This window comes from Struthio camelus, chromosome 3 (assembly GCF_040807025.1).
Source record: "Struthio camelus isolate bStrCam1 chromosome 3, bStrCam1.hap1, whole genome shotgun sequence".
In the NCBI taxonomy this organism is placed as follows: Eukaryota; Metazoa; Chordata; class Aves; order Struthioniformes; family Struthionidae; genus Struthio; species Struthio camelus.
The window spans coordinates 72,936,759-72,950,650 of record NC_090944.1 but is presented as its reverse complement, the minus strand read 5'-3'; positions in this window follow the sequence as shown (position 1 = coordinate 72,950,650).

Below are 13,892 nucleotides of genomic sequence, written 5' to 3'. Positions count from 1 at the left end.
ATAAATAGAATGTGTGTCTGTCTCTCTTCACATTACCCTACAGCAGAAGGGGCAATTTATTCCTTATGATTTGAGGAGACAATCTACTCCTTAGAAATGGCTACAGTTTCTCCTTATATGACCACATTCAGTTACATATTTGCCCACCCGGCAGACAAAGAGTACTTCACATGGTACTCATTTGTACTTGCTACCAACCTCGGCTTAGATCTTTGCTGAGCATCTATCCTTGTGGTTAATTGCAAGACTTTAAGAACAAGCAGAATCCCTGCAAAAACACAGCCTGAAACAGAGCTGCATTTCATAGCTGTATGATAAGAAAAACACTGTTGGGTTCTGCTTGTCGCTTTCAGAGCATCTTAGCTTTACGGCTGAAGTGAATTTCTCTTAGTGACAGTGTTCTTCTCGACTCTGTTTCTTGTATAACAGAACCTCTGATGAGCACAGTGAAACAACTGTGTGCAACACTCAGCAATCTCCTAGCAGTTGTCATTCACCCCATTTGAAGTATCTATCAAATGCCTACTTTAAACCTTTTCGCATCATAAGTATACGCAGCCTTTCCTCATAGAGAGAAAATCCGAACAGCAAAGCACATAACATGATCACTGCTAGATGCGATATGCTTTTAAACCCTTCTATAAGGAGTGTGCTATTCATGTGGAGAGGGAAGGAGAAGGAGGTGATTTGAAATGTCATCCCCTTCAATGAGAGGCTCCTGAGGATACTGTTATTGCTCAGGACTGCTATTGTCCAAAGTCCAGCATAATGCCCACCAGTACATGCTAGTACAATGTGTGTCTGCTTTAAGGTGCTGCCATCCATCCCCCTGGAACAAACAGAGGAAATGCATCAAGAGGCTCGGCGGCAGATGGAAAGCACATCACCGAGTGGCGCTTACGCCGCAAGATCCCCCAGATGAAAGCCGATTTCAATGCACATTGTGTTTCAGGGCCCACTTCCTCTGGCTCTGCAAAGCTTAAGAAGGAACATCCCACTTGTGTCTGCCGCCACAAAGGCCTGCTGTGGCTCAAGCGATGTTATCAGCCTTCCCGTGCCACGGCAACATGTTCCAGTTGCGTCCCGCAAGAATTACTCATTGTTCCAAGGGAGGCTTGTCTCCTTTGGGTGGGATCTCAGGCATCGAATTCAGATGGAAGTAGGTGGTGCTGGGAGGTCAGCCAGGCTCATGACAAAGACCTCTAGCGACGGCGGAGCTAAATTGGGGGATCAAGCTACCAAAGTCCTTAGTAATCACAGATGTAGAGACTGATTCATAAAATGTGGCCCTTTCTGTTGACTGCAATTCTTAAATACAGTTTGGAGCAATCAGATCAGTAAGCACCGTTAGAATCAGCTTCTGTCATTGGCGGAAAGAGAAACTGAGATATCTTTGTCCTCCTTTTCTGTTCATACTTACAGGCACTATTAATTCCTAAAACTATTTTGCATAATTGGCAGCTTGGAGCTTGATTCTCTCACAGATGGGAAATCTTCAATGGGGAAATCAGGAATGATCTATGTTTTTAAATACATTTATATGAAATTCCAAGCTTAAGGGAGATTAAATGTGAACCTTGAAGGGCTCCAGCCAGGTTCAGTTCCCTGCCTTTTGTAAGGTGGATGCATGCTCACATTATCCAAACCTTTTCAGTCTCTAAAATTAGACAGGAAATATAAAAAGAAGCTTCTCTGTGAGACTTCCTAGAACTGGTGCTTCCAATGCCAACTGAAGATACTGAGAACAACCACTTTTCTCACAATGATTTGGCACCGTGGCTCCCAGACGGAACCTTGAAGCACAAAAAAGGAAAACAAAAAATTATCTGAACATTTCCGGATTTCAGTAAAGTTTTGATTTGCAGTCTGTTGGGCTCACATTTGAACTGAGGTTTTTTTTTTTTTATCTTCCTTCTATCAGACCAGTAAATCCATCTCTGCCTTCTCTTCTTTATCTCCTTTTTTCAGGAGGTCAGTGAGAGATAAACTGCAAAGAAGAAATGTCTGCCAACAGTGATTGCTTATATATAAATAATAAAGATTGAAAACATATGTTTTGGAGAAGGATGGGTGAAAGGCAGCAGAGAGGGACAGATAGAGGCTTTCCAACAAGAAACATTGCCTTCCAAGCAAAGGAAATTCCAATTTTAGAAATTGTGCTACAGGCTAATAATGTACAACATTGTTGGCTATGGCACATGGAAAAAAAAGAAGAAGAAAAAAAAACCTGTTGTAATTCTGTCCCTCTTGCCAGAGGAATGACGTGAAGTCAGTCAAGCACATCAGGGGAAATGCTAATTTTACACAGATACGGCTTAGGAGCATTTAGCTAATATCAGTCATGCATTACTATGTCTTGTGCTCATGCCTTCAAAGTGTATCATATCATTTAATAAAACACGAATTTGCAAGTTTTTCATCAACAAGAATCCTGTGAGCTCTGGTTACCATCCCAGCAAATCAGCATTTAGGGAGCCTGGCAGACTAAGGACAGAAGAAGTTAATTGCATAGTTCTCCTAAAATAACATTATTATTTTGTGTAGCATATGCCATAGCTCCATGGCAACTCTGCCAGAGAAGATGGTGACTGAATGGTGACAGTAATGCTGAGTTACCTCCTGATAACCTCCCTGTCCCCATTTCTGGACAAAACGCCATGCTCGTCAGCTGCCTGTGGCACATTGCCACCGGGCTCTGCCAGATGGAGGGAGAGAGAGTATATGAAAGAACTGCTCACAAATAAGACCAAATGTATCCCTGGTCTCACTTTTTAATTTAGTGGCTACCTCAAGAGTGAATTTGGCCTATGGCTATGTTTAACCCACTTTCTCAAGGATGCTGTGCTGTTTCTGTGGAGGCAGGGGAGGTAACTTGAGACACATGGGCACAGTAATCAGTGAGGATAAATCTTCTGCCACTCCTGGAGTATGCCATATGGCTCATGGGGGAAGAATGACACTATTAACAGCTGATGTGATGTCAATGGGATGTAGTAGATGAAAGAAAATGAAATCATTACAAATGCATAGCACAGAGAATCCAAGGTATCCCTGAACAAAATCCAGTTTACTTGCAGATCTGAACTGCCAATTTTTTGCACAGCTTAATGAAAGAGAAAAGTACAAATCTGTAACTGTTTTTGTTAATTACAGACTGATTTGTGTGGGTGGGTGGGTGGGTGGGGGGGGGCGAATGACTCCTGATGTATGTCAGAGAGGCCTGAAGATCGTCAATGATTATCGTTCCTATTGGCCATGATGGGACAGTTCAATAATTAGGGATTCATCAGGGCTCAAGGCAGTTGTGCTGTTCCCACTAATCCTTGGGTACACCTTGAGATAGCAATCAGTGTTGAACAACATATAACAGTGAAAATTCCTGTGGCTGGAGGAGCTGTGCTTCCTCAGAGTAGTCAGGATGGACCATGACACATCCATTTGCACATGTCCTTGTGCAAAATTCTTATATTATCCTAAAATCCACTATGAAAATGCAACTGAAAGTGGAATTCAAGCTTTTGAGTGAAAATATATGAATGAAAAAAGAGACCTCCTTCACTTGCAACCAGGGTCAGACTTTTAGATGCATTTTGGTGCTGTTGGAAACAGAGAAACACATTCGTGCATTGAAAGAAAAATAGCAAGGGACAAAAAACTATAAAAAGATTAAAGTGTCACCAAATTCAGTATGATCACTTCTAATTTACTCAACCCTGGACCAAGTTGTGAGAAGCAGGCCAACAGAAGCCTAGCTGCTGATCCTGGAAGGGTATTGGCACGAACAAATTGCTTCCCTCCTCCACTGTGTCACAACGGACATGTTTGTATTGAAGTGTCCCAAGACAGGCCTTAGTTAGACATATAAGCTTTGCACATCTGAGACTGCCTTACTGCCACTGATTTGTGAGCTGGACTGTGAAGCAGCTTCAAGAATATGTCCCCCCAGTAGCAAACTGGGGCACTCAGTAGCCCCAGTAGCAAAGTAGCAAACTTTGCAAACAGTAGCAAACTTCTCTTTCTTCTGGAAAAATGCATTTGGGGAGGCTGCCTGGGAGGCTGCCTGGAATCGCCACCAGGCAACATTAGATGCTCACTTTGGGCCTTCTGATAATGAGGGAATAGCAGCTTTATTGTAAAAAAATAAAGAGCTCCTCTGGGTGCAGTACAGCTCTTCAGTCAGATGGTGATAAATACCGACCAGGTATACTAGAGACCTGCCAGAGAAAGTGACTTGCTGAGAAAACTTATGTACTTTTGTCACTGTTCCTACTCTCCCAGTTCAAAGTGGCTTCAAAACAATTAGAAACTAGTAAGATTCACAGCACTGGCAACAGGAAGAGATAGAAAAGGTAGAATTCCTTACCAGGATTTGAAAAAAATGCTAAAAAATAGTTGCTAAATAAGCATGATGGCAACAAATTTCTTGCCCACCCAAAGCCCTACTGATGATATGAGTATTTCTTACAGCTTCCTCATTCAGAATTTCTGGTGATAAATTGAAACACAGTGGAGGATTCTTTTGTCTGGTATCTTACCTGTTTTCTGTCTGTTCCATTTGTTTTGGAGATGCATGCACATTTCAGAAGAGGTAGCAGCTGTGATGCTGCATGAATCCTCCTTTCCTAGTTGCCACTTGGCAACACAGGCAGTTGGCATCTTCCATCAAGGTTATTTATACTGCTTGGGCATTAAAAACATTTGGAACCCTAGAGAAACACATAAGGTGATGTTTTTGCCCCCAAAATGCTATCCACTCCTGCCTGCAGGCTGCTTCTTCAGGTTATTTTGAGGCAGTTTGTGTTGTCAGGGGAAAAACATGGAAGAACAGTTTGTCATTGCTGTCCCTTTAGGATGAATCTAGATTTAGGAATGCAGTAGTCCAGCTTTCCTACTGTGACTGAAATCTACTCAGCACAACAAAGAATCAGGAACTGCTGGCTACTTTTTTTTGCTGTTTCTTAGCTGTTGGGCATCAGTTTACTCTGATCCACGACACTGGGCAATGACTCTCTTGACCATGCACCAGTGAAGGTGTCAGAATCGGTCAGTGTGGATGTGTAGGAGTTTTGGCACATATTCGTCCTGAATACTTCCCATCTGATCAGTAAATCTCCCACCAGCTCTGCTATTTGCTCAGCTTTAGTTCCACCTGACTTGCTGCAATCATGACACTGTAACTTGCCTGGAAGCAAACCATACACCTTCTTCCAAGCATATCCCAGGGACTGATGCTTTCCATGCGCATGGTCAAGGCCTTCCATGATATTTTTAGAACCTGATAGTGTTGGAAAGTTCAGTATCCCAACTAACACAAGCAGTGTAAGGTTAACGTGTATAAAAAAAAAAAAAAACTAATGCCAGATGTTACATCAGCAAAATACTATTTATAGCTTTGCAGAAGATAAAGCTATAATTCAGCCTGATACTCGAAGGCATAAAGTTGTCCCTAGTGAGAGCTGGAAAGAAGTGCTTCATTCCATGTGTAGCAATGCCTAATTGAGTAAGGACAGCACGTTTTGCCTGGACCTCCATTTGAGTACCACGTGCTACTTGTTACTGCTCAGGCTGAATACCAGCAGACAGGATTGACTAATAGCTTCATCCAGCGAGCCAAATCTGTGTTCCAAAATGATGATAATTATTTTTAGGAATGTAAATCAGTACAGGGACCTACTGTATCCAATTCAGGGTTCTTATCTTTACTTCAGGAAACCTTCTCAACTTCTTCATTTCTACAGTTTAGTTATCATGAAGCTCTTCTTTCTGTCTCACTCATGACACTTTTGAGTTCCCCACCTCTTTGCACAGAACAAATTATTGTTTTCTTCCACAGTCTAACACCAGAACTCCTCTGAGCTGATCTCATTCTTCTCCATCAACTCCTTTCTCAAAGACTGTTTTCACTGTGGCTTTTGAAAAGTCTTAAGCAACATAAGCAGTACAGATTAGAAGACTGAGCATTAGATTCAAAAGTTCTGTTCTTGGCTCTGAGTAAGTCCATCAGCCTTTTTGTATCTCGTTTCCCCCACTGGTAAATGATACTGGCCTTCCCTGGCAACAGCTGTTAGATTTACTAATGATCAAAGTGCAACGAGAACCACATACTACAGTGTGATGGCACAACTGGGGTCTATCTGGCTGTGACTATACTGCAGGCTAAACTAAATGGTTCCTAGGCCTGCAGACTGCCCTCCATTCACATAGCTTTGACCTAACACTTCCTAGAGCAGACTGGATACACTCACACTTTGTAGCAGTTGGTGCTCGGTCTTGTTGGGTCTCACGGAGTGCCTCCCTGGCTCTAAGACACAATGATTATCTTTTCTGTGTTTTTTCAGTTCAAAGTGACTGAAATAATGGTAGGGTTGTCTTGCAGCCCACCCATCTGGTGTTTTTGTGTCCTGAAATTAAGGACATATGTTACATGCTACGGAGTGAGGCAAGAGGCCATGTGGAGTCATTGCAGGGGATAAAGCCTATTGGAGCACTACGTAAGGGAGGGCAGCCAGTGCTAGAGCATCTACAAAACCTTCTGAGAATGGTTCTTTGTCACCTAAACTGTGCTGGGGAATTGTCTCAGAGAAAACTAGTTGCTTTGAGCAGAGCTAAGGAGTGAGGTAGCACTTAACATAGAATTGCTTGTATGTGTCTAGTGCTTAGCTGGTCCTCTTCCATTTAGCAATATATCTCTCACAGATACCAATGGTGGGGGGGGGGGTCTAAAGGTAAAAGCGAATGCCCACAGCATGAAGTTCTGACAGGCTCATACTCACAGTGGATTGGCAGAGACAGGGCTCTATAATACCTGTGTACCTTTGAGGTGTATCTACTTGTGTGCAAGAGAAGCTAGACTTTACAGAGGAGATTGCCTGGAGGAGACTCCGGTGTGCGTCCTTCTCTGTTTCTCTTGCTATCCACCTTGCGTGGCAAACGGGAAATCCAGAGGCCTGAAGCTTGTCTGTGAGGTAGATAGTGTTTGACTAGGGCGATATCCTGCTGGGTATCAGCACCTAACAGCCTGCTCCTACAAGGGAGCAGCATCAAAAAACTGACTTGAGAGTAGTGCTTACTTCTTCCACAGTTACCTTCCTATCCTCCCCCTCCTGCCGACCTTGCCTTTGCTTCAGGCTCTTTCTACCAGTAGGAAGAGCTCTAGCTCTCAAGCTCAGGTAGATAGATGTGCATGAAGGCTTGCAATCTGACTATACAATATCCATCCTGGCTTGTGTGGAGCTTTAAAGATGTACCTTTCTCTCCTTGGTGTTTTCTGTTAGGTATGTCAACATTAATTACCTCAGATATTAGTTATGCCAAACATTATGCATTGTTGGCCAATGCATAGCCTCTTCTGAGGTGCCTCACGCTTTGTGTATAGAGCTTAAACATCTAACCAAGGGCCGTTCATACATGTCAGGGTACCAGACACCTAAGAGGTAGGAGATGAGCATCACAAACTGAGATTCATTTGTCCTTCATCCTGCTTCAGAGTTTCAAAGGAGTGATATACTGGTTCTGATTTATGTCTATATCAACACTAGATATTCACATCACCCCCTTGGACCTCCTCTGCTTCCCCAGCCTTCTCCGCAGAGACTCTGTGAGTATTAATTCCAGTTGGGCACAGAAGTTTAAAAATCTCTTGCAGAATAGAAGTTGTGAAGAAAAGGGAAGAGAGACACTCTCTTTTGGTGCTGTTTTGTTTTGTTCCAGGAAGTTAAGAGACAGCAGTCCAGACAGCAGAAATGACAGGTCATGGAGCGGGCACTTCCTGCGAGACAGGAAGCCATATCAACCTTTATATTGAGCTCCGGCTGGCTGCAGACTTCCATTCACTCCTTTGTACTTTTATTGCCGCGTTGCGCACTGTGGAGGCTCAAAGGGACTGTTACAATTGGCAAGACAACATGCTGTGAAAGAAACTGCTCCTACGGCTTCGCATCTAGTGTCAAGTGCCGCCATCAAACAAAAGTCTCTGGCTGAGTTATGAAGAGCCTCATGATGCAAGCTGAAGCACTTGGAATACCATAATCATCGAGTACCAGAGACACACAGCTAAATAAGTGTGGATCATGAATGACGTTCCTGGAGTACCTCTACGAGAAAAAAAGTAGCTGGCAGACACCCAAACTACCTAAAATGCGTCTTCATTGATCTGTTTACTGCTTCATGTCATGTCTTAAATGTCTAGTATGGTTATAAATGTGAAATGTTAAGGGATATCTGAGGACAGTGTAACTTTCTGTTTTTATTTATTTTTTAATAAACCTGATTTTAAAATAAAATCCTTCCAGGATTAGTTTGTAGGATATACCCTATATTTATTACTGTTATGGTAGTTGCTCTTTGTACTTTAGAAATATGTGGAAGCTCTGGGCATGGACCATAACAGTAGGCCATGTCCAAACACAACAAACTTTATGCTCCTCCAGTACTGAGGCAGTATATAAAAGTTTATTTTATATATTTTTAGTTTATTAGATATATTTTTATAAAAGTATATATAATTTTTTTTTTCAGTTCCTACTGGTTTAGTTGAAGGGAAAGCACAGGAGGGTCAGCTATGACTCTCACAGAGAGTTCCTAGCATTCAAACAAATTGGTACTCCTTCATGGCGTTTCTACTCTGTGTTGGCCAGTAATGGCCCTTTGCCACCTGTTCATTGCCCCCAGAATATTTCTAACCTTAAGGACTTATAAAGGGTGACAACTACGTTATACATACCAGCCCTTCAGAGCCTGTTTTGCTGCTGATGTAAGCCTCAGTAACGGATATCTGTTACAGGTTTTCTTCTCATGGAAGTGCAATCTGGCAATTTGGCTTCATATAGCACAACTCATTTTGATTCAAGTAATGCCATGAGTTGCACAAGTGGTGATTGCTGTCAAGCACAGACAATTAATACTATTAATATTCAGAAATTTAGAGTTAATTTTCTATACCACGATTATCAGGGCCATCTTGAGTTCAGGAATCAGATGTTTCTAAGTTTAGGTTTTGAACGATCCTCCCAAGGCAACATATATTAACATTTTTAATTACTAAAAGTGTGACACTAAAATTTGCAACCTAATATAGGGGCACAAAGACCAAGCTATGAAGAAACCCTATCATCTCTTTCTTTTCTGAAAAAGTAATGAGTGTAATCATATAACAAATCAGAGAACCAAAAGCAGCTGTGAAAGCCTCTAGGTTTTCGAATGGTTCCAAAAGTTAAGTTGTTGCAAAGCAGATAGGAGTCTGCTTTGCATTTGTCGTTTGAACTGGAAAGTGTATAACTGTCAATAAGAGGAAATGTGACTTAATGAGGTGCTGAGATACTCATATTCCACTAAGAAGCAGCTACCAAATGGAACAGACTTTGTTTTCAGGGTTATGGGAAGAAGATGAAAACAGCATAAAGAGTTATGTAAGGAAATTACTGGAAATTGGTTAATCACGAGAGTTATGGAAGATGATTTTATACGAGGACTCATGTACTCATTTACATATTGAACTGTGTGCTTCCAAATGGAAGATTTTTTTATAATCTCATCTTTATCCCTGTTAAGCTAAGAATACTGTAAAAATAGTGTTGTTCATATTATCTTTCACGTAAATTCATCCAGTTCTGGATAAGCCCAAGGGGTACTGCATTACACAGAGAAAGAACATAACGATTGTTTAAAATATTTTTTTATATCAGCATAAGTTTGCTTCAAGATTGAGTAGGCTCACTTAAAAAAAAACCACACACAGTAGTATTTTAGGAATTGTGTAGAAAATGCTCCTGCTGACAAGATTACATCTTTTGAGTTGATAAAAGATTTCAAACTGTGATAGAGTTTAGGTAATTTTTGAATTAACAGAAAATTTCCAGGGCTTTATTTTTTTATGTAAACTCCCCCCTTTCCCTGCCCCCCCCCAACCCTCTATCTTCTTGTATTTGGAAAAGACTACACAAGTGCAGCACTCTGATTGCATCTTGCACATAAGCACTCTCTTTCCCTATCAGTTTTGCATTTTATAGTGTAGCAAAGGAGCTGGGGAAATACAAGTGAATTATTTCACCTTCTACAGAGCAGGAAACACATGGAAAAAAACCCTAAGACAAATGCTAGCTGTTGTCCAGGTCCTGTTCTTACTGCTGCACGGAGCAAGGGAGTCACCTATGCAAAACTGAAGAACTAAAAGACATGACACTACCTTAAACTGATTATGCTCAGTAGATCTTGCTACTCTGCCCTGTCTCTTTTGTAAACATTCACATCTGGGCCAAGTATGTTCAAAGTGATCCCTTAAGTTCACAACTGCATTGTATGGCTAGATTGTCACAAAGCAGTCCGAGCAGATGGATGAATTCAATTCCAGTCAACTGGACTCAAAGGAGAGTTGGATAGAGCCCATCCACATGATGCTTGCATTTTAATCAGGGTATCTGCTTCAATAAATAATGCGTGAGGTTGGCTACATGGGTTGGGTTTCAGCTCAGGTGTCCTGCCTAGAAAGCAGTTTGAATTCAGCTGGAGCTGCTTGGGTTGCTCTGCAGGGGTGGGAAGGCTCCACGACCTGCCCTGTCTGTGCTTTGGGCTTTTGGGTCTATCTACAAGAGATGAGAACTTGGTATTTCACCACAACAACGATGAGTCTGGTAAAAAGTTCACTGAGGTTGATGGAAAGGCACCAGCTGAATTCAGTAGCTTTGGAGCAGGCTAATGCATGTAATTTATACTCCTGCATTTTTTTTTAACTTAAAAATGTTAGATATCCATTTTCCTGTATATAGTCACACCTTTCCTATTTCTTATTTTTTGTTGTTACATTTGACAGATATTTAAGAGCTCTTTACAGGCTGGACGAGCGAGACAGAGAGGAAGAGGTTAGAGTTATTAGTCAGCTTTGGAATATTTCTGAAGTTCTAGAGGAAAAAATATACAATTTGTATTTGTGGTCCCATACTTCAGATCTCTTGTTATCAAGCCAAACTATTTGCCTTATATTGCTCAATAAAAGGACTTTTAGGAAGCTTTGCAAAAGTAAGTTTATCAGTCACTGCCTGAACTACCTGAATATGAGAAATGCTATGCATTTGCTTACATTAAACAACCAGAACTTCTTTCAAAAGAAGTTGTACACATTGATCAAACTGATATTTTTGTATTTCTCTTAAATTTTTTCCACTGATTTCCTCCTTACTTTTCACCACCTAAAATCTCTCTCCTTGGACAAACCTGAGCATTTTCCGCAGCCTTTTTAATCTAAAAAAGTGCTGTTTCTAGGCCTGACAGCTGTTCCCTTTGTTGGAAAAATTAATCAAAGAAAGAACAAAAAGCATCCTCCTTTTCACCAAAATATGATGAAGAATAGATACATTGGTATCTTACTAAAAGATTACTGCTGTCATGCAATATAAAAAGAAATAATTTATGAAATATGAAAGAAAATGTCAGAAATAGTTATTCAGAGAAAGCATACACATATAAAACTCAAAAATCTATCTCATGGTGAAAGTCAATTATTTCCCAAGGCTTCAGGAAGTAGCTGTCCAGAAATTACCTGTGACATTTGGCTCTATCTGTTTGAATAAGCACATTGGCACTCTTTTATCATGATGTCTGTGAAGACATTCAGTATGATCTGAAGATAAAGAAAGGTGACAATGATGAAATTGGCAGATGCAAAATTCAACAGGTTCGTACATCCTTTCTCTTGGTTGTCCAAATGATTGTGGCCAGGTGCTGTGCTGCTTACCTGGTCAGGTAGCAGCACTTCTTCAAATGTTCAAACCCATGTGGGAACATTTGTCACTGTCACTAGTCAGGGTCTGCTTGCAGGTCCACCACTTGTCTCTTTGCATCATTTCAGGATTGGACTTGTTCCAACAGAGGCTTTAACTTTCTCTGCCCTATACTTGAGTGCCATACTCTCGTGGTGCATCGTTCTGCCTGTGGTTTTACATGGGGGACTCTGACCATGGAGAGCTAGGGAACCTGGGGATTTTGCCACAGTTCTTGTTATTCTTTAGCTGAGAGGTCATTTTGCTACCTCAGTTTCTCTAGCTTTTTGAGATATTTTGCTGAGGGAGTGCAGACCTGGAGCGCAAAGGCTGGAACCGTGGGCAGAGTCTATCCACTAGTCCCTCTCATTCACATCGTTTTTAGTGTTGGGCACAGGGCACAGGGGAGCTGTGGGTGTGAGGAAAGGTGCGAGCAGATGGGGCGAGGAGGAGAGAAATGGGTGAATTAAGATACCTTTTTTGCCCATGCTCACATTCACTGTTTACAACTAAACTAAATGGAAAAAAAAAAAAAACTGATCAGGATCAATTAGAAAGGTGTGCTTGACATAGATAAGATGGAGTGTGCTCTTAATTATGCTGATCTTCCCTACCTCAAGAGGTCCTATCCACCTTCATAACAAAGAGAAAAAGCCTACCGTCATCAAGGGGAGTTACCCACTATTAATGATGAAAAAAATAGGACTGACAAAATGAGGGCTTTTACTTCAGTTCCTGAAACAACTCCTTCACTGCAGCAGCTGAAAATATTTGTTGTCAAGAAAATATTTTTCTTCATATACATAAGAAGTCTTTCAGACATGGGGTAATCTGATACTTGCATAATAAAGAGTTAGACTTAGCTTCCATTGCAGCAATGGCAGCTTTTCTGCTGGCCACATTTAAATCTGAGTGAAAAAATATTACTGTTTGCACAATTTTTCCATTTATGAAGGATACCAGAGTGCTTTATTAACATAGCAAACTGATTTTATGGTGAAAGAGCAATACTAAAATATGAGTTTCCCTTTAAAGCTGATTTCCTTAAACACGTGTAAGAGACGCTAGCATGTTGCTGCTAGTCAATCCCATCTCCAATATATACATTTTCATTACTTGAAAATAACGTGATGACAATGGAAAGCAATTTCTAATTATATATAGCATTAATGGCAGTTTAATGGACAGCATAGTCTCCTGTAACATTCTTGTTTCAGTGCCACTAAGAGTGAATAACCATGGGTACTCCATTCACAGGCAGAGCAGCAGACATCCATTAACAGTTGTTTAATGAGGAGGGTATAAAGCTTTTCTGAGTGTAGCTATTTAGTTTTTAAACTTTTTTTTTTTTCCAATCAAATGAAAACACATTTCAAACACTATGTCTGTTTTCTTGTTATTCCCACTGCCGGGTTTAGCTCTGCATAATTCAGCAGATTGAGTAGCCTGTGTTAAATATAACCCCAAATCCTTAGACTTACAAAACTCAATTTTAAGTTTCTCACTTTAAGCAATACATTTAATAAATTATGTATTTTCCCCTCGAATAAGCATTTTCCAATGGATTGCAAATAGCCGAGACACTATCCCCTGATACTATTCATTTTCACACTAAAAAAAAAAAAAAGACTGAATATGGTATAAATATTCCCCTAACCAAAAGCCTTAGTGTTTTTTCTTTGAATCTAACCCTGGGAAAATGTGGCCATACAGAAAAATTATTCTGAGTTCCTGTAATCTGCACTAGCTACTATTGCATGAAGAAAATGAGAGGTAAACATCCAATTAAATGTATAATCATCTCTGTGTAATATGCCAAAGATATAATTTATTCTAAATTTACTGAGAAAAGTACAGAAGAAGGAATAATCAGCGCAGCCTGGTAATTAGGTATGTATCCTCTGGCGCATGGCCTGGCATATTTCAGACCAGAAAGGGATCTGAGCAGCACATTTTTGATGGAGATCTTAACTGATCAGGAGCACTCCAAAACTCAAGACGTTTGGCTTGAAGTCCTGGAGGAGCCCAGTGGAAAGAATATAGCTGACCCCTGGTCCCAGTCAGAATCTCATGTCTGTCATGAGAAACTCACGGGGTTTCAGATCTAAGCTTTAGCCTTATCTTTCTCTCAATGACAGG